The following is a 19205-nucleotide window of genomic DNA, read 5'->3' on the forward strand; positions in this document are numbered from 1 at the left end:
TTTACAGATATAATAGGTATCAAGTTTGATGTGTTTTTCTAGAAGCATGCGTAAATTTTGAAAATTAGATACCTATGTTAACTGTACAGTATTAGCATATGTGTTTGTAAGTATCAAAAATATTATCCTGAAGTACCCCTATGGTTGGCCAACATTTTCTATTCAGAGTCAGATAGTATTTTATGCTTGCTGGCTACATATCATCTCAGTGGCAGTGGTTTTTCCTCCTTCTCCCTCCCACTTTCCCTCTCTCTCCTCCCCTACTGAACCACCTCCCTCCTCCTCTTTTCCCTCTCCTTTTTTCCTTTATTTTTCCATCCTATAGAATATAAAAACAATTTTTAGCTCATATGATATACAGACCATGGTTACATTTGCCCCATGGGCCACAGTTTACCAACACCTGCTGTATAAAGATTTTTTAATTTGCCCTTCTTCTCTTAAAAAATACATATTTTACTAATATCTCTATTTTTAGTTATAACTTTTCATTAGTTTTTCTACCAATGATAACTAATCTGTGATATGCAATGGCATTTTATTTTAAAATATTTCCTGTTAGGGTGCCTGGGTGGCTCAGTCAGTTAAGCATCCGACTCTTGATTTTGATTTAGGTCATGATCTCATGGTTTGTGAGATCAAGTCCTAAGTTGGGCTCTGTGCTAAAAGCTCTGATTCTTTTCCTTCTAAACCTCAACTGCTTTAGGGGGAAAAGGTAAATATACTATGGATTGTCACAGAGGGGAGAAACTCAAACTTTTATGATTCTATTAAATACACTCAAGCAACCATCCTGCTTATACCTTTGGGTAGGCGAAGTGGCTTGATTCAACGGATTCATTTATATGGGTAAATAGTGGGGGGAGGAGGCCAATGTATCCTTGTAGAATTGAAGTCCATAACTGTGATATCACATCTGAGAGCTCATCTTACTTGCAACTTAAGAAGTAGCCTGCTATATTTTATATGTTAATGTCAGTATGTAATATATGTATGTATGTAAAATGTAAATATTATAGTATACACTATTAAAATCTACAAAAATTAAAAAGTACATGGAGATCTGAAACACCTCTGGGTCATGGAATAAATCTTTTTCTCACAAAAATTTTATCCTTTTCACCATGCCCCAATTCTCCAAGAGCCAAGCAATGAGAACTAGATTTGCCTATGACTCCAGAAGTTTACACCACCCAGGAAGAACCACAAAATTATGAAGCTCTGAACTTTATGAGATCTTCTAAGTCTTATGGGAAGATGTTTGTATCACTCTTTGTAATGTAAGTAAATATCTCCAGGGAAGATGTTACTAAATCTTGCCAAAACCCTGTCTTTCACTTCTTTAACCTTTATTTCTTTTTGAGACACAGAGAGACAGAGCACAAGCAGAGTAGGGGAGAGAGAGAAGGAGACACATAATCCAAAGCAGACTCCAGGTTCTGAGCTGTCAGCACAGAGCCCAATGTGGGGCCTCAAACCCATGAACTGGGAGATCATGACCTGAGTCGAAATCAGATGCTTAACTGACTGAGCCACCCAAGTGCCCCCTCTGTCTTTAACTCCTAAGGATCATTAGTCAGTTGATCATCCTTTACCCCAACACCAGTTGTCCTTTCCCAGAAAAGGCCTAATTGTGCAGAAACATGAAAAAATCTGGATCATTGAATCCAGAAAGTGGGGATCTTTGAGCCAATTCAGTGTAATGTTTTCCTTGCTTCTACATTTGAATGTAAACCAGGAATTGACATATTATATATTTGTATTTCACCACCCCACATGGGGATTAGCCAGAGAGGATTATGTCATCAGTGAGAGTGCTTCAGATAGAGAGCTGTTACTGGACAAACTCCTCTGCCATTTGCCACCAGTGGGTAGATCAGGATTTACCATGAATGCCTCTATTCTCTGAAGTTCAAAACTTTTACTATATGGATGACGTGCTATTGGTTGTCAAGTCTGAAGTCTCAGTGTCAGAAGCCCTGGCTGTGATGTAATTATATCTTTACATCAGAGGTTCATAAAAATCTCTTTGAAATTCAGAGTCCTGCTTTCCAATAAAATTGGGACTATGTGGTAGATTCACAATGCTGAATCCTTTTGATATTCAAGGGAAATATTTTGTCTTTTTGGCTATAATACCTAAAGGAAGGCCCAGCACCTTATTGGATATTTTGGGTACTGGAGATAGTATAACTCTATGACTGATGATTTTGTCATTTTCAGCCTCTCGCAAAAGAGGGCAGACTTTACTCCTTTACTTGGAGATGTCCCTTGGAGTTTTGGACTTATGGCCTCCCTGACATGGCTAATAGATGCACTACCTTTAAAAAGCAGTGATCAGCTTGTGACTGAGTTCTTGTTGATACCTGACCTTCATAGTCCTTTATACTCTCTGGCCTGAAATTCTCCTGTGTAGTGGGGTCAACACAAACTCAAGAACTAACAAGATAGGAAGGACCTAAATGTATTTGCTTGAAAAGTGAATGATGCACCCAAAAACATAGCCTGCTTGGCCCCAACAGCATCTGGCTTTTCATGGTAAAAGGGCATCTATTATTTCACTGGGGACAATTTATCTCCCATATCACTGCTGGAAAACAAGCTATTGGGACAATTGGACCCTCAGTTCCCTAAGGTTTTCCTAAATGCCTATGGCTTTCTCCTTGATTATTTCCCTGAGCTGAAATCCAGTATCTATGGTTTTATTTCAGCTGTGGGTGTAGGTTATCTGGCTCAGTAAATGTATCTCTGATTCTAGGACTGTTCCCAAAAATCTACTTTTTTGGACTGGAAAACTATACACTATATGATTAAATACATCCTTCTCTGAAGACTAAAACGGAAGAAACAAATCATGGCTACTGATGGAATTGTGTGGGCCATTCATTTAGTCACTCTTGGTAAAGATTAATTCTCTGATGAAACTGACTACAACCAAGTACTAAAATAGATATGCTCTGTTTCTGTGGCAGAGGTTATATCTACATGCCGTATTTATGACCACTTCCAAAAACAGACCTGTATGTCGCATGATGGTGAGAGACTACACTGCAATTGGGCATTGCCTCCTTCCACTCCTGGCAGATTGACTACTCAGGTTCCACCACCTTGTGGGACTATTGGTGGTGTCTCATTATCATGTGTGTGTGTGTGTGTGTGTGTGTGTGTGTGTATGCATACACACACATATCTACACAAAAAGTGAACAACCAGCAACCAGGTGCACTGCTGGAAGTTTTTCCACTAGGAGGTTTCCCTTCACCATTATCGTTCATGAATAGGGCTGCAGTGATACAGCCGTCCACCTTTGGGTGGTGACTATGTATCTTGCTGAACCATCTGTAAACAAAGCCAGAATCTTCTCTTCCTTTGTCAACTTATCATAATGAACTCCTTATGAGGCCATAGATGTAGGTTATGAGAAAGAGGACAGCTTAGCAGAAGTGGAGACCATGGATATTGGGATATAACTTCATGAAACTTACTTGTGGCTTCATGTCCCACTCAGGCCTAATCTCATATATATAAACTTCCATTTAATCATGTAGTGCTGTTGTGTACACCCAAATTTATGCTGTGATGGGTCAAGTAATATCCAGTTCATAATGGGCAGCTTAGGTCACATGGTAACTTGGTGACTCATGGTTAGCATCTAGTTTCTACCAAGGCCCAGTAGCAGGCCAAAAGCTGTTTCTAAAATGAGATTAATTATTTACAGAGGATGGCAGAGCTTTGATTCAAAATTCCAAGGGCCTGTGTTGTGATTCTCCTATAAGGACCTGCCAAATGATGCATACAGCATCCGTATCTGCCACTGTGACTTAGAACTACTGGATCATATTATCCAGGTGGTTATAGCAGCTTTCACAACAGCCTAGATTGTTTGCACAACCTCTTCTCATTCTGTGTTACACTTAAAACTAGTAGTTCCTTGAGTCACTTGGTAAATAGACTGGAGTAATGCACCCAAATGAGAAATATGTTGCCTCTGAAATCTGAAATGGTCCACTAGAGGGGCACCTGGGTGGCTCGGTCAGTTAAGGATCCAGCTCTTGACTTCGGCTCAGGTCATGATCTCACATTTCATGGGTTCTAGCTCCAGGTTGGCCTCTGTGTTGACAGCATGGAGCCTGCTTGGGATTCTGTCTCTCCCTCTCTCTCTCCTCGCCCCACCCCTGCTTGTGTGCACCCTCTCTCTCTCTCTCTTTCAAAATAAAGAAACCTAAAAAAAAAAAATAAAATGGTCCACTAGGTATTATGCCTCTATTGATTACAGGAGGAGTCATATGCAACAACTTATCTTTCACCTTAGAAGGGTTATCTGGTCATTCCCCATACAAAGACCTCTAGTAATTTCATTGAAGTGGAAGGACCCTGAACTTTTATTGGATCCATCTCCCACCCTTTTATATGTAAATATCTAACGAATAACTCTAGAATAGTTGTACCTTCTTGCTCACTAGGTCCAATTACTTTATTGTCATCAGTGTAATGGGCCAGAATGATATCCTGTAAAGGGAAAAGGCAATCAAGATCCTTGTGAATTAAATTATGATATAAGGCTAGAGAGTTGATATACCCCTGGGTTAAACAGTGAAAGTCTACTGCTGGCCTTGCCAGTTCAGAACAAATTGTCTAGTAGTGTTTACTAAACAGAAATGGAGAAAAAAGCATTTGCCAAATCATTAGATGTATATCAGGTACCAGGAGATTGGTTAACTTGCTAAAGCAATGAAACCACATCTAGTAGAACAGCTGCAATTGGAGTCACCATCAGTGAAGCTTAAAAGAATCCACTGTCATTCTCCAGCATAGAACTATCTTCTGCACAGGGCAAATAGGAAAGTTGAATGAGGATGTGCTGGAAATCACCACTATTCCATTTCTCAAAGCCTTGATGGTGGTAATAGTAACCACAGCAATTCTTCCAGACACGTGATATTGCTTTTGGTTTACCATTTTACTGGCTAGAAGCAATTCTAGTGCCTTCTACTTGGCCTATCTCACTATATTAGCACTCATACCACAGTTCAGGGAGGCAATGTAAGGACTCCAGCAGCTGCTGAGTATGTCTATTCCAATTATGCAGTTTGGAACTGGAAATATGATAGCACCCTTTATAAGACAGACATGAACTAGTAACTTCACTAATTATCTGATTTCCATAAACCTGTATTATGAATGGGGACCAACGTGATTTTTGAGTCTCCTGGAATTAACTATATCACATGGTCTTCTGTGGAGTTATTTCTAGAGAATGTATTGTAAGCCCTGAGAAAGTGAATGGGGTAACTGCTGAAACATCAGCAACGTTCTGGTCTCAAGGCTGTCAACGTGATAGCACTATGAGAACAGAGCCCCATGATCTCCCAAAAGCCAGTGAGGGAACAGACCCACTGTATTGATTAGCCATTCTTAAAACTGCACATCTTCCCCTACATGCTTTCACATCAACACCAGATGAGTGTTTGGTTTAGGTCTGGAGCCTCTTTGTGTTTTCCCTCCCATGCTTTAACATTCGTTGATGTTTACACCTGGCAAACATGAACTAAAGATTATGTGCAGTTTGCTGCTGCTGCTGTTTCACTGGCAGAGGCAGCCCTGCAGTCCACTTAGTCTAAGTGTCTGAGAACTTTTTCTTTAGTGTGCAGCTACAAGTGGGGCCCAAACAGGGACCAGCAGAATCGACTGGCTCCTAGCGTACCTCGTCTGTCAAGCCCATAAAAGGGAAAAGGATGTCTACTCATTTAAGTAGGATCTACCGGCACTCGGTACTCACGATGAGAGGAGAAAAATATCCCTAATCTTTCCTTTTCCAGTCAGACATGCAGAACCCTTCATCTTCTTGTCTCTTTTACTTTTGTTTTCCTGTTCTCCTATCATGGGAGTTTCACTATGTGAACAGCAGAATATACATAAGGAGCAACTCCATATGTTTTTGCACTCATCAGGATTTAAAGTCCCAGACAAACATCTAACCCAATTGCTTTCCATAATTTATCAGCAATGCCCATGGTACCCCATTGAGGGGCCCCTTAAAATGGCCAATTGGGAGTGCATAGGGCGCTACTTTAAAAAATGGCCTTGACCCAATAAAGGTCTCTCATTTATACACCTGCAACATACGCCACAGTGCTACTCATGCTAAAAAAAAAAAAAAAAAACAACAACAACAACAACAACAACAAACCTGATTAAATGATGAACAGGACTGATTAAATGGTGAACAGGACTTGGAAAAGGAAAATGAGAAAGAAAAAAAAAAAAAAGCTGCCTCTGCTCATCTATCCGAGTTAATAGACTTTAAGACCGGGAGATCTCTTTCTCTGTCCTCTGGGCTTTTATCCATCTCCAGCCTTCTTGGTGGCACCTCACCTCTATGCTCTTTCCATCACCTGGGTTATGAGAAATTCCCTCACATATGTTGTTTTAATATAACTAATATTTCTCACAGAGTCTCACAACTGATAGATGACATTCAGGCATAATTGGACAAAGTCAGGGTCTCTCCTGGATTGTTTAACTGGTTTGGAAACTGGGAACATTATCTTAGAGATGCCATCTTGTTGGTCAATATAATCTTTAGTTTGCATTTTTCTCTTTATTTCTACCAATGTTTATGCCACCTCATGCCTTCCATGCTTCCTATAAAACAATGCCTTAAACCACTCAACCTACCCTTGCGTAGACTGACTGCCATACCCCCACACAGTCCCTTATCAGCTTGAAGAAGCCAGAAAGGTCATTGTCCCTGTTCCCTAAAGGCAGTTAAGGGCCCTATTCCAGGGAGAGAAATAAATAGGGAAAGGATTTACACTAGGCAGGGAAAGATATGGGACCTTTAGGGGGGCAGGCTGCAGGTGCAAGTGGGAGGCTGAGAAAGTGGCAGTGGAAGCAGAGTTTGGGGGAAAAAAAAGGATGAAATAAACATGTTCTAAGCTGCCAGAGATAGGTGCCATAACAGTGCTATCTTACAGTTAGCTCTATGTTGTAAAAGAGAAGGTAAATGGTCAAAAGTTCCTTATATGCAGGTCTCCTTTGCTTTACAGGACCAGGGAAACTTATGTAAGAGTTATAAGTCAGGTGCCAACCTCCTGGCCCCTTAAGCAGCAAAAATAGGCAAGTACTTATAGACTTGCCCCCTTGAGGCCTCTTCTCAGAAAAAGCCACATATTAGACCCTTATGCTCTCCTTATCCAGGATTGCCAGGGATAAAAATCTCCCCCCCCTGAAAGAAAGGCACATTCAATGTATCCATCAACTAAAATGCCTCATGGTACATTTGGAACCATAAAAGTTCCATTTTCCTTGAAAAATCTTAAACAAATAAAAAAGGACCTGAACAAATTTTCAGACAACCCTAATCAATATATATATGGGAATGTTCCAAAACCTAACCCAGGTTGCTGAAAGAGCACAGGCCATCCCTAATGAAGGGGACTCTAACACTCTCTCGCTGCTTCTCTTAATACACTAAAATTCTGCTAAATGTAATTAAGACTGATAAAAATAAGAAAAATAACTCTATATGTACAAAAGTAAGAGATATATAAAAAAGACATAAGGAATGGGAATGCATTTTTGTTAAAGGTAAAAGAAAGTAATTTTGTCCAAAACAAGACTGGTTATTTGGAAAAAAATAGCTTGGGACAAAATCTAAATGCAAAGGAAAGTTATAAGAAGGTTCATGAAAGGAAATCTTTGAAAAACAATTTTATATATAGTTAGGACACTAAAGTTAAAATAAATAGATTTTAAAATATACTAATGCAAGATGAAAATTCTACTTTTCTCTCTATTCAAAAAAGTTGTCTTGGATTGTAGATCTGCTCTTGAAAAAAAAAAAAAATATATATATATACACTAAGGTCTTTTCCCTTTTATCTGCCAAAGAAAGCCAAAGCTTTATGTTTTGTCTTTATCAGGTCTTTAATTACTGAGTTAAAATTTCTCAATATTAAAAGAGCTAGGTTTTACTAACAACTATGTAAACCTCCATATTTGCCTTAAAAAATTGCTTATTGCCACCATGGTTAAATAAATAATTAAAATTTATAATAACCTATAATCCTATTTAGGATACACTTGGTAACTTTCTAAGGTCTTAACAAACTTCCCAAGATTTAAATTGTAAATAAAATCTTTTTAACCAATTGGGACTTTTTATTTAAAATCTTACTTGAAAAGCCCTATCAAATAATAATAATAAACCTTAAGCTATATTGTTGGAGTCAATGCTATAATTGCTCAAATATACATAAAATTCCTAAAATTTTAATATGTTTTGATATAAAGTCATCACGTGGTATTCTATTTATCAAAATGTTCTATGTCACAACTAATTTTTCTTGTCAATTACATCATAATAATTCTCATATCACATTATGAACAATGTCCCTTTTTAAGCCTTTTTTCATTTATAGTTATTTTTCATTACAGCTATTGCTCTTACAAAATGTGTTTCATATCCAAAAAGATTTATAAACAAAATTTAACACAAATACATGTATTTGACATCTTTAAAATCATAAAACAAATGGGAAAAATTTCTAAAATTAAAAAACTACATTCAAACTAAACAAAAATTAGTAACATGAGGGGCGCCTGGGTGGCGCAGTCGGTTAAGCGTCCGACTTCAGCCAGGTCACGATCTCACGGTCCGGGAGTTCGAGCCCCGAGTCGGGCTCTGGGCTGATGGCTCGGAGCCTGGAGCCTGTTTCCGATTCTGTGTCTCCCTCTCTATCTGCCCCTCCCCCGTTCATGCTCTGTTTCTCTCTGTCCCAAAAATAAATAAACGTTGAAAAAAAAATTAAAAAAAAAAAATTAGTAACATGAAACTCAACAGAAAAAATTTTTTATCAACTATCAAAGGACTCTTATTTGGGCTTCCTTTTATTTTTGTTATTCTAATCATATTTTCTCCTATGTTTCTTCACCTGATGCCAAGACTCCTTCACTGCCACAATGTCAAGCCATCATTAAACATATTTAAAACTATTCTTAATAAAACAAAAGGATGAGATGACACCCCTAGGGCAAGATTAATGAGAGCCCTATTTATATTAAATCATCTACAATTAGACAAAAATTTTCACTCTGCAATGTTCAAACATTGTCAAATGGAACAGGAACTCCCGAAACCAAAGGTACGGTATAGATTGCCCAATGAGGGGCCATTCTGAAAGGGTCCAATATGATTGTTAACCTGGGGGAGAGGTTTTGCTGCTGTGCTTTCTCCTCAAGGTCCTGTGTGGGTACCTGCTCGGTTAATAAAACCACATCATGAGCTGGCACAAGGGACTCAAGAATCCAATACCAAACTTCAAACTGATGGTGGTGGCCACTCCCAGCAGGATGTAGAATCCAAAGGAAAGGAAGATTGATTACTCAGCCAACCGAGACATCTCCCGGGGGTGATGTTAAAAAATTAACCTCACAGCTGAAGAGGTTTTAATTAACATAGGCACACCTGTGATCCCTAAAAATATGTTTCTGTCCATCATCTCTTGACTTACTGCCAACTCAAATAAGGTAGTACTCCTGCTACTATGTCTGCATTCTTTACCTGTTGCTTCTATTCACCCACACTCTACTTTTACTTCTAAAATACCTATCTTATCTAATGACTCCCCTATTACAGGAGGACACTGGGTTCCCATTAACGTTGATGATTCGTCTAACTATCCATCCTATAGGATCTCTATAAATTGGACTTCTTCTCACTTAGGCATCTCTCTATGTTTCCATTATAATACTAATACTCATAATACTAACCTAAGCCTCTGTGTCCCTCTTCACAAACAATGGTATATAAATAGCATATTTAAAACATCAGAAGATATAAAGAAGACATCAGGATGGCCAACAGACACATGAAAAGATGCTCAACGTCGCTCCTCATCAGGGAAATACAAATCAAAACCACACTGAGATATCACCTCACACCACTCAGAGTGGCCAAAATGAACAAATCAGGAGACTATAGATGCTGGAGAGGATGTGGAGAAACGGGAACCCTCTTGCACTGTTGGTGGGAATGCAAACTGGTGCAGCCACTCTGGAAAACAGTGTGGAGGTTCCTCAGAAAATTAAAAATAGACCTACCCTATGACCCAGCAATAGCACTGCTAGGAATCTACCCAAGGGATACAGGAGTACTGATGCATAGGGGCACTTGTACCCCAATGTTTATAGCAGCACTCTCAACAATAGCCAAATTACGGAAAGAGACTAAATGTCCATCAACTGATGAATGGATAAAGAAATTGTGGTTTATATACACAATGGAGTACTATGTGGCAATGAGAAAGAATGAAATATGGCCCTTTGTAGCAACATGGATGGAACTGGAGAGTGTGATGCTAAGTGAAATAAGCCATACAGAGAAAGACAGATACCATATGGTTTCACTCTTATGTGGATCCTGAGAAACTTAAGAGAAACCCATGGGGGAGGGGAAGGAAAAAAAAAAAAAGAGGTTAGAGTGGGAGAGAGCCAAAGCATAAGAGACTGTTAAAAACTGAGAACAAACTGAGGGTTGACGGGGGGTGGGAGTTGGGGGTGGGAGAGAGGGGAGGGTGGATGGTGGGTATTGAGGAGGGCACCTGTTGGGATGAGCACTGGGTGTTGTATGGAAACCAATTTGACAATAAACTTCATATATTGAAAAAAAATAAAGGGAAAATAAATAAATAAATAAATAAATAAATAAATAAATAAATAAAATAAAACATCAGAAGATAAATCTTGGGTAAATACTATTAAATATCAACACTTTGTCCTCACCATCGGAGTAGAAGGAAACCTAACTGAGGGAAAATGAATACCAGAACCTCCAATTCTAGTATGTACCAGACCCTGGCTGGAGATGGGGTCCTATGATGGCTTCTCATGGGACCTCTGCTGTTCTCATAATTTTACCCAAATATCCTTATTTAACAATACAATCCTTGAAAATTGGGGACCCCAAGGACTTATGGTGATGGAAATTAAGAGTACTTGGTAAGGACATATCTAAAATTGGTCACTTCCTTTCCATCATGACACTTCTAATGCCATATGAAATCCTGGATTTGTGGGTCCAAAACTTAGACTCAAATACTCTACGAATGCCTATTCCTCTATTAAAACTTCTTCTTGGAGGATTGGCTTGCCATTTGTTCAAAAAGTTATGTTTACATTGACAACTTAAGAATCAGATTGCAAAAACAATTTTAGAGCTTCAACAAGAAGGCCAACAGGTCATAATTGACACCCTCAAGAATATCTCTAACTGGATCAACCCAAAAAACTGGACCTCTGGGTTCAATCTACACTCCTGATTGAACACTATTTATTATAATATTGCTAATAATCTTGTCTTTTGTTACAGTTATCAAAATGATGATGTTTCTTTGCTCCTCTAACAAGTCACCCAAGGTGTTCTTCACCAATACCCAGATGCTTACCATTCCATGACAACTCCTAGTTCTGCTAATAAAACACAAAAGGAGGGAAATGTGGAGTTATTTCTAGAGAATGTATCGTAAGTCCTGAGAAAGTGAATGGCGTAATTGCTGAAACATCAGCGATATTCTGGTCTCAAGGCTGTCGATGTGAGAACAGAGCCCCTTGATCTCCCAAGAGCCAGTTAGGGAACAGATCCACTGTAATTGCTTAGCTGTCCTTGAAACTGCACATATTCCCTACATGCTTTCACGTCAACACCAGATGTGTATTTAGTTTATGTCCGGAGGCTCTTTGTGTTGATGTTTAAACCTGCCGAACATAAAATAAAGATAACGTGCAGTTTGCTATTGCTGCTGTTCGCTGGCAGAAGCAGCCGTGCAGTCCATTCAGTCTAAGTGTCTGAGAACTTTTTCTTCAGTGCGCAGCTACAGTCTTTTAAAGGAATTAGCCACTGCATTTACTTTTCTATATTTTTAAAATTATTATTTAATCACTTTATTTACATCATTGACTTAAAGCTTTTCTTTAATACTTTTACTTATTTCTGGCTTAATTTCTTGGTTGTTTCTTCCCTTATTTATTAAGATAAATCCTAAATTCTTTACTGTTTGTATGTGTTTCTTTTTAAATTATTGGGACTTCCAATATTATACCAATGGTTTTCTTTTTTTTTAACAAAATTTTGTTATAAAGCATTTTATTTTATATTACTGACTAAGTAGCATATAATTGCTCTTATAATATCTTCTTTTGTAGAAATATCATTTCACACTATGATTTTTAATTATGTTTAACTTCCATGTAACTAAGATGTCTTTGGCCTCCTTTTTGCTTTTTTTTTTTTTTCAAATTTTATTGGATGACATCCGAAGTACATGATCTACAATACAAACATTTTCATTAGGGTTATTCAGGTTTGCCTATTGCCAAGAAATATGTTTTTATTAATGGGATATGAATGTCTGTATGTATCAATAGCACGGAGTTCTTTTACTGAATGGTATTGCCTATTGTATCTCTAATGCTAGGAATTCATTAATTGTGGGTGTCCACGCACACACACCTATTAGAGTTAGCCCTTTTTAACTGAAAACTCCTTTCGATATTTCTATGCCTGCTTCTGCTTTCTATTTTACTTGCGTAGTATTTCTTTCTCTATGTTTTCAAACTGCATTTCTTTCTCACTACCAGAGAAATCCAGCTTATTCATATTTAGTGTAATGATTGATGTATTTGACTGTATTACTCTCATCTTAATTTTTGTTTCTATTAGTCATATTTTAATTCCCTCATTTTTTATGTTTAACCATGTTTACTTCAAGTGTTCAACTTGTTTATTTGAAAGCAATTGTATTTATATGTCTATTCAATTAATGCTAATCTTCCACTGACATACACATAATTAGACGCATAGTTCCTTCTTATTCCGAAGAAATTATCACTTATTTCTGCCACCATGATAACCTCTTTCACCTGGCATCTTTTGCTCCACTAAAATGATACCTTGATCTTACTGACTTTGTCTTCTCTATTCTTCTCACTCTTCCCCCAGTAAAAGGTCTTTGGGTCCTTCTTCATTCTAGCGTTCACTGCTATGAGTCTATGAGATAGTTTGGATTAGTTTTGTTTTTTGTTTTTGTTTTTGTTTTCTTTTACTTTTATATCACTGACACATTTATCTTTGCATTTTTTACGGATTTTATGGAGTCCTTATTTAGCACTTATATTACATATTCCAAGAATTACGGTTATCTTTTTAGCTTTAGCTATATTTAGATTACAAGGATCAATACCTTTATTGTTTACTATGTTCTTTATCTTTCAACATCTTGTGGTCTTCATTCAGATTCATCTTATGTTTGGTTAAAATAACCTCTCTTACAGTTTTCGGTTGAGTTATGCAAGGAATAATGACTCCAAATACTTCTTTTTTAAATTTTTTTAAATGTTTATTTATTGACAGAACCAAGTGGGGGAGGAGCGGAGAGACAGGAAGACACAGAATCCCAAGCAGGCTCCAGGCTCTGAGCTGTCAGCGCAGAGCCTGACACAAGGCTCGAACTCACGGACTGTGAGATCATGACCTGAGCTGAAGTTGGACGCTCAACTGACTGAGCTGCCTAGCCGCCCCTGACTTCAAATATTTCTGCTTCTCTGCCTTCTGAAGGCTGAATGATACTTTGGTTATATAATTATAAACATAAGTATGTAAGATCAATTTGCTCTTAGAATATCCTGAACGTTGTCATATGCTACACATATCCAATGCTGAAAAAAAAAATACTCTATTGTTATTTTAAGTTTAAATAACTATTATAGAATTTTCCTATAAGATTAGAAGGCCAATGATTTTGTTTTACTGCTTATCTGAAAAATAATGAGAAGTGATAAAAAAAAACAGATTATAAAAACATCTATATGCTGAGGACTGGGGTAGGCAAAAGAAAAATAAAATCTGTTAGAATTATAGCAATCGTTCCTTATTTGGTTTGTTTTAGTATGTTGAATACAATCTCTAAGTCCGAATAGTACATAACCATCATTCAATAATAGCTTGAAAAAGCACTGAATGTAAATTCAATCTTAATATTTTCTATCACTAGCCTAAATTTTAAATTACAGATCTCTAAACATGATACAGAGACTTCAATTCACATTTATATATTCAAAACAGTAAGTGTAAGGTACAAATTTTTTATTTAAGTAATTTTTTGGTGTGAATACACATTATAACCTCAATCAATATCCATATTTAGGCCAGATTCAATATACATTATAATGTCATAGGCTCAAACATATAATTCAGACTCTACATATGTCTGTTGCAAAAAATAAATAAAAATAAACCATTAGATCTTAGTTTCCAAATAACAAATAATATGAAAACCAAAAATATTCTATTTTTTCACATATTCTCCTAATTTACACATTTTCTTAAATTATGTTCAATATGTACATAGATATAATGCTTCTAATGTTAGTGTTTGATTTACTAACATTTAGATTTTCTGTTCTGCTTTTCATAAATACAGATATCTTCTTCGGTAAAAGTACCTACAGTCCTTTGTATTAAATTACATATATTAGTCTGATTAATTATAATAACTCCAATTCTATGGATTAAATTCACATTAGCTTAAAATAAATAGCTCAATTTTTTGAGTTTCCTAAAAGAACACATTTTTTGGTTTCAAAAAATGCCTATTTTTATTAAAAAAAATTTAAAAGCCTATTTTTTTAACCTGTATTTTGACAGAAAAACTGTAAGAGATTTTCACACCAAATTATCTTGATCATATTGAACAGTGTATTACAGAGTGTATTGCCATCTATTGGGTAACATTATTTCCAAATTGTGCTGTTTTTTGTTTTGTTTGTTTCAAGTATATTTTGATAAAACCTTAACATACAAAAAAAGGGGAGGGGGCTCATCATTTACCTACCTCATCATTAACTATTTCCACTTACACATAAAAAATCAGGTTAGTCGTTTGTTTGCTGATTCTGTGGTGTTACTGAGTTAACTACCACCAAAACCAAACATAGATAAATGAGATGAAGTTTCATCTATAATGACTAAGAAATCAGAAAGACACATTTGGTGAATCTCTCTCTTATAAAGAATAATTTTAAAGATTAAATATGTTTATAACATTGAATTCATGTCTACAAAGATACAATCTTCAAAATGTGGATATTATTATCAGGCTTAGCAAAAGAAAAAATGATTTCATGGGGAAGGCCATGCTGTAATTCTGCATGTAAATATGAATATTTGTATAAAAAAGGAGTCACAAAGAAGGAAAAGACCCTAAAGCACTGAAAATATTTCAAAGATATAAGAAAATATATATTCTTAGAGTTGGATTAAGATGATCCCAATGCTTTATATAAGGGTGTTAGCTATCCTGCTATGCTCTTACTGTAAGAATTAACAAGAAATAATTTTGTTTTGTGATTTTGACACCTTCTATGCAGGATAACATTCTGGCAATTTAGCAAAACAAAGGCTTCATCTGAGCAGCCTCTTTCCTTGCCATACTATATTGAGGTTCTATTTTATTGGAAGCTTGAGGTTAAGAAATGTGTCCCAAGAAAGGCAGGAAATGAAAAAGAATTATCTCACTGTAGTAAGGTCTCTTTTGTGATAGTACTGTTGTATAGAGTTTAATTAGATGATGGGAAGAGACCTAATGTCACTGAGAGAGAACATAATTGAGGTGCGTCACAGAGCCAGCCTTCTACTCTAAAGCTTTTATTTTGTGAAGTCAGGAGTACTGCTGTATTCAGGTCCAAATGGTAGAGTTGGGGGGAATAGTTAAGCATTGAGTGCAGAATATATGCCAAATCTAAGACCTAAAATATTATTTTTAGAGCATGAATATAGTTTATGCCAAATGTTTAAAATAAGATGTAAAAAGCTAGAATGAGGAAATTCTTCCTAAAATTTTTTTTTATATACTGTGAATTGAAGGGCAAAATAGAATTGTATGCTCCCAGGTGAGCTTCATCAACTTCTCTCTCTCTCTCTTTTTTTAACGTTTATTTATTTTTGAGACACACACACACACACACACACACACACAGAGTGCAACAGGGGAGGGGCAGAGAGAGAGGGAGACACAGAATTCGAAACAGGCTCCAGGCTCTGCGCTGTCAGCACAGAGCCCTACGTGGGGCTCAAACCCACAAACCACAAGATCATAACCTGAGCCAAGATCAGATGCTTAACAGACTGAGCCACTCAGGTGTCCCTCGTCAACTTCTCTTAATGGTGTACACTTTATAATTTGAATTTGGGTTAAATATGTTCACTATCTACATTGAATTGAAGTAACACTGAGAATTGACTATTTAAATAGCTAAAGGGAAGTTCAGAAAGATAGTTACATTTTATATGAAAATTAGAATAAATATATAGTACATATGTTTAGTTAATTCCTAATTAACCAAACACTGGAACATATTTAGAACATATAAACATGCACACATAGTTTTATTTTCATAATAACTCCCTTATTTAGGCAAGGCACTTTTATTACTTTGTGATTTAACAGAGAAGGAAAGCGCAACATAAAATTTAAATGATTCTTTCAAATTTCCATGTGTAATAAGCAGTGGAGGTTGTACAAAAATTCTTTCCTCCAAATTTCACTTCCTGGGTTCTACATCTGTGTCAGTCTGCCTCCAAGATTCTTGTTTTCACCATCTTTGTAATTGCTCAGACTTGCACATCCTTACTAAAGAACAAACAGTACGTATTTGCTCAGGAGCTTGACTAGAAGGAAAAGTATATTATGTTGACTCTCAATGTTTTATATAATTTTTAGAGCTTTAAGAACTTTTTTTTAATTTTGCAAATAAAGAAATCAAAAACACCAAACAAGCAGTGCTGAGCAAAAAAAAATGATCAATACAGAAATATTTCAATAACTTATTATATAATTAGATAACTTTATTCTAGTATCACTGAATTTTTTCAAGTCAGTCTTTTGTTTAATTTCTCTTTAGTAAAAGTAAAAATAAAATGTATGTACATATGATAGAAACTAACCAAAAATATGTTGTTTCAGAATACATATTTGAGGAAGTTTATATGATGATTATGGAAATATCTTTATGTGTACAGTTTAAAAAATGCTAATTTTATGGCACAATGAAGAAAACTTCTGTTTTCTTGCTTAAAAGTCAAGTATCAATTTTAAAAAGTTTCAAATTATTTCCAACTACTAACTACTGTTATATTACAAAGATTGAGGGCCATGTGCAATCTACTAAATTATGAAATAGGATAAAAAAATGTTGGAAAGAAAGCTATCAATGAAATTTTTCCTTTTTTAAAATTTTATGTGTTTATGTGTTTGTTATAAGCTTTTCATAATAAAAAGATGCCCAACAATGTTTTTCTTTATAATACTTCCTCTAATAATGACCTTCCTAGTGGTATTTATTCACAACTGACTCATGTAAATTTAAAAAGCCTATCTGTTGTGAAGATAGCCCTAATTTTTGTTAGGGGTGTGTGTGTGTGGGGGGGGAGATTTTTTGGTATTTTAATTTTTAGTTTTTCGTTTTTTTTTTTAGTTTTTTTTTTTATTCCAGTTAATTAGCATACAATATCATATTAGTTTCAGGGGTATAACATAGCGATTCAACACTTCCATACAACATCCTAGGCTCGTCACAAGTGTGCGGCTTAATCCCCATCATCTGTTTCACCCATCCCCCCAAATATTACCTTCTGGTGGCCATCAGTTTCTTCTCTATAGTTAAGAGTCTCTTTCTTGGTTTGCCTCTCTCTTTTTCCCTTTTCTTCTTTATTTTGTTTCTTAAATTTCACATATGAGTGAAATCATATGATATTTGTCTTTCTCTGACTGACTTATTGCACTTAGCATTTTACTCTTTCTGACAACCCCATATAATTGTGGGCTCATTTCTGGGTTTTCTATTCTGTTCTGTTGATCTATGTGTTTATTTTTGTGCCAATACCATACTGTTTTGATCACTATAGCTTGGTAATATAACTTGAATTTATAACTATAATTTCCTTCTTTTTTCTGGAATTATGATGTCTCCAGCTTAGGTTTTCTTTTTTTTTTCAAAGTTGCTTTGGTTATTCTGGGTCTTTTGTGGCTCCAGCCCTGTGAAAAAGTTCTGATAGTATTTTGCTAGGCATTGCATTAAGTTTATAGATTGCTTTGGGTAGTATAGATATTTTAACAATATTTGTTCTTCCAATCAATGAGCATGGAATGTTTTTCCATTTGTTTGTGTCCTCTTAAATTTCTTTGATCACTGTTTTATAGTTTTCAGAATATAAGTCTTTCATCTCTTTGATTAGGTTTATTCCAAGATATCTTACTGTTTTGGATGTACTTGTATGTGAATGGAATCAATTTCTTAATTTCTCTTTCTGTTGTTTCATTAGTGGTATATAGAAATGCAACAGATTTTTGTATGTTGATTTGGTGTCCTAGTACTATGTTCAATAAAATTGGTGAGAGTGGACATCCCTTATTGTATTCCTGACCATAGAGGAAAAGCTCTCAGATTTTTCCCAGGATGAATATTAGCTGTTGGGTTTTTCATATACAGCCTTTATTGTGTTGAGGTATGTTACCTCTAAAACTACTTTGTTGAGAGTTTTTACCATAAATGGATGTTGTACTTTGATACAGACTATGAGTCTGGATTTCTCTTTTGTCCAGCAGAAAAGTGGACACAGAATGGAAAACGAATGAGGCTAATGTCTGGGAGGAGACATGAGCCCAGAACAGGGGTTTCGTCTCCCTAGTTATTTAGGCTCAACATCTTACACACGTGGTGAACATGAAAAAAACAATCTGATAGTAATCATTAACTTGTGTGTGTAAGAAGCAAAGGGTCTGGGGAACAAATGGAGTTTGAAGTTGTGATCAAAGTATATTGGCACCAATTGGAAAGTAGTTTCCTGCAAGTGAGATAACAATTATGATATCTTGCTAGCTAACCTTGTGGGCTTGTACCCTGTGACGACAGCTTTCCGCCCTAAGCTTTTTTAACCCATTAATTTAAGTATAAGGAATGCTTGAACCTATTTGCCTACAGTACTTTGTCAAAAGTTTTTCTACATCTATTGAAGGGATCATATGGTTCTTATCTTTCTTTTTATCAATATGATATATCACGTTGATTGTTTTGAGAATATTAAACCAGCCTTGCAACCCAGGAATACATCCCACTTGATAATGGTGCATGATTTTTTTTTAACGTTT

This window comes from Prionailurus viverrinus, chromosome B1 (genome assembly GCF_022837055.1).
Source record: "Prionailurus viverrinus isolate Anna chromosome B1, UM_Priviv_1.0, whole genome shotgun sequence".
NCBI lineage: Eukaryota > Metazoa > Chordata > Mammalia > Carnivora > Felidae > Prionailurus > Prionailurus viverrinus.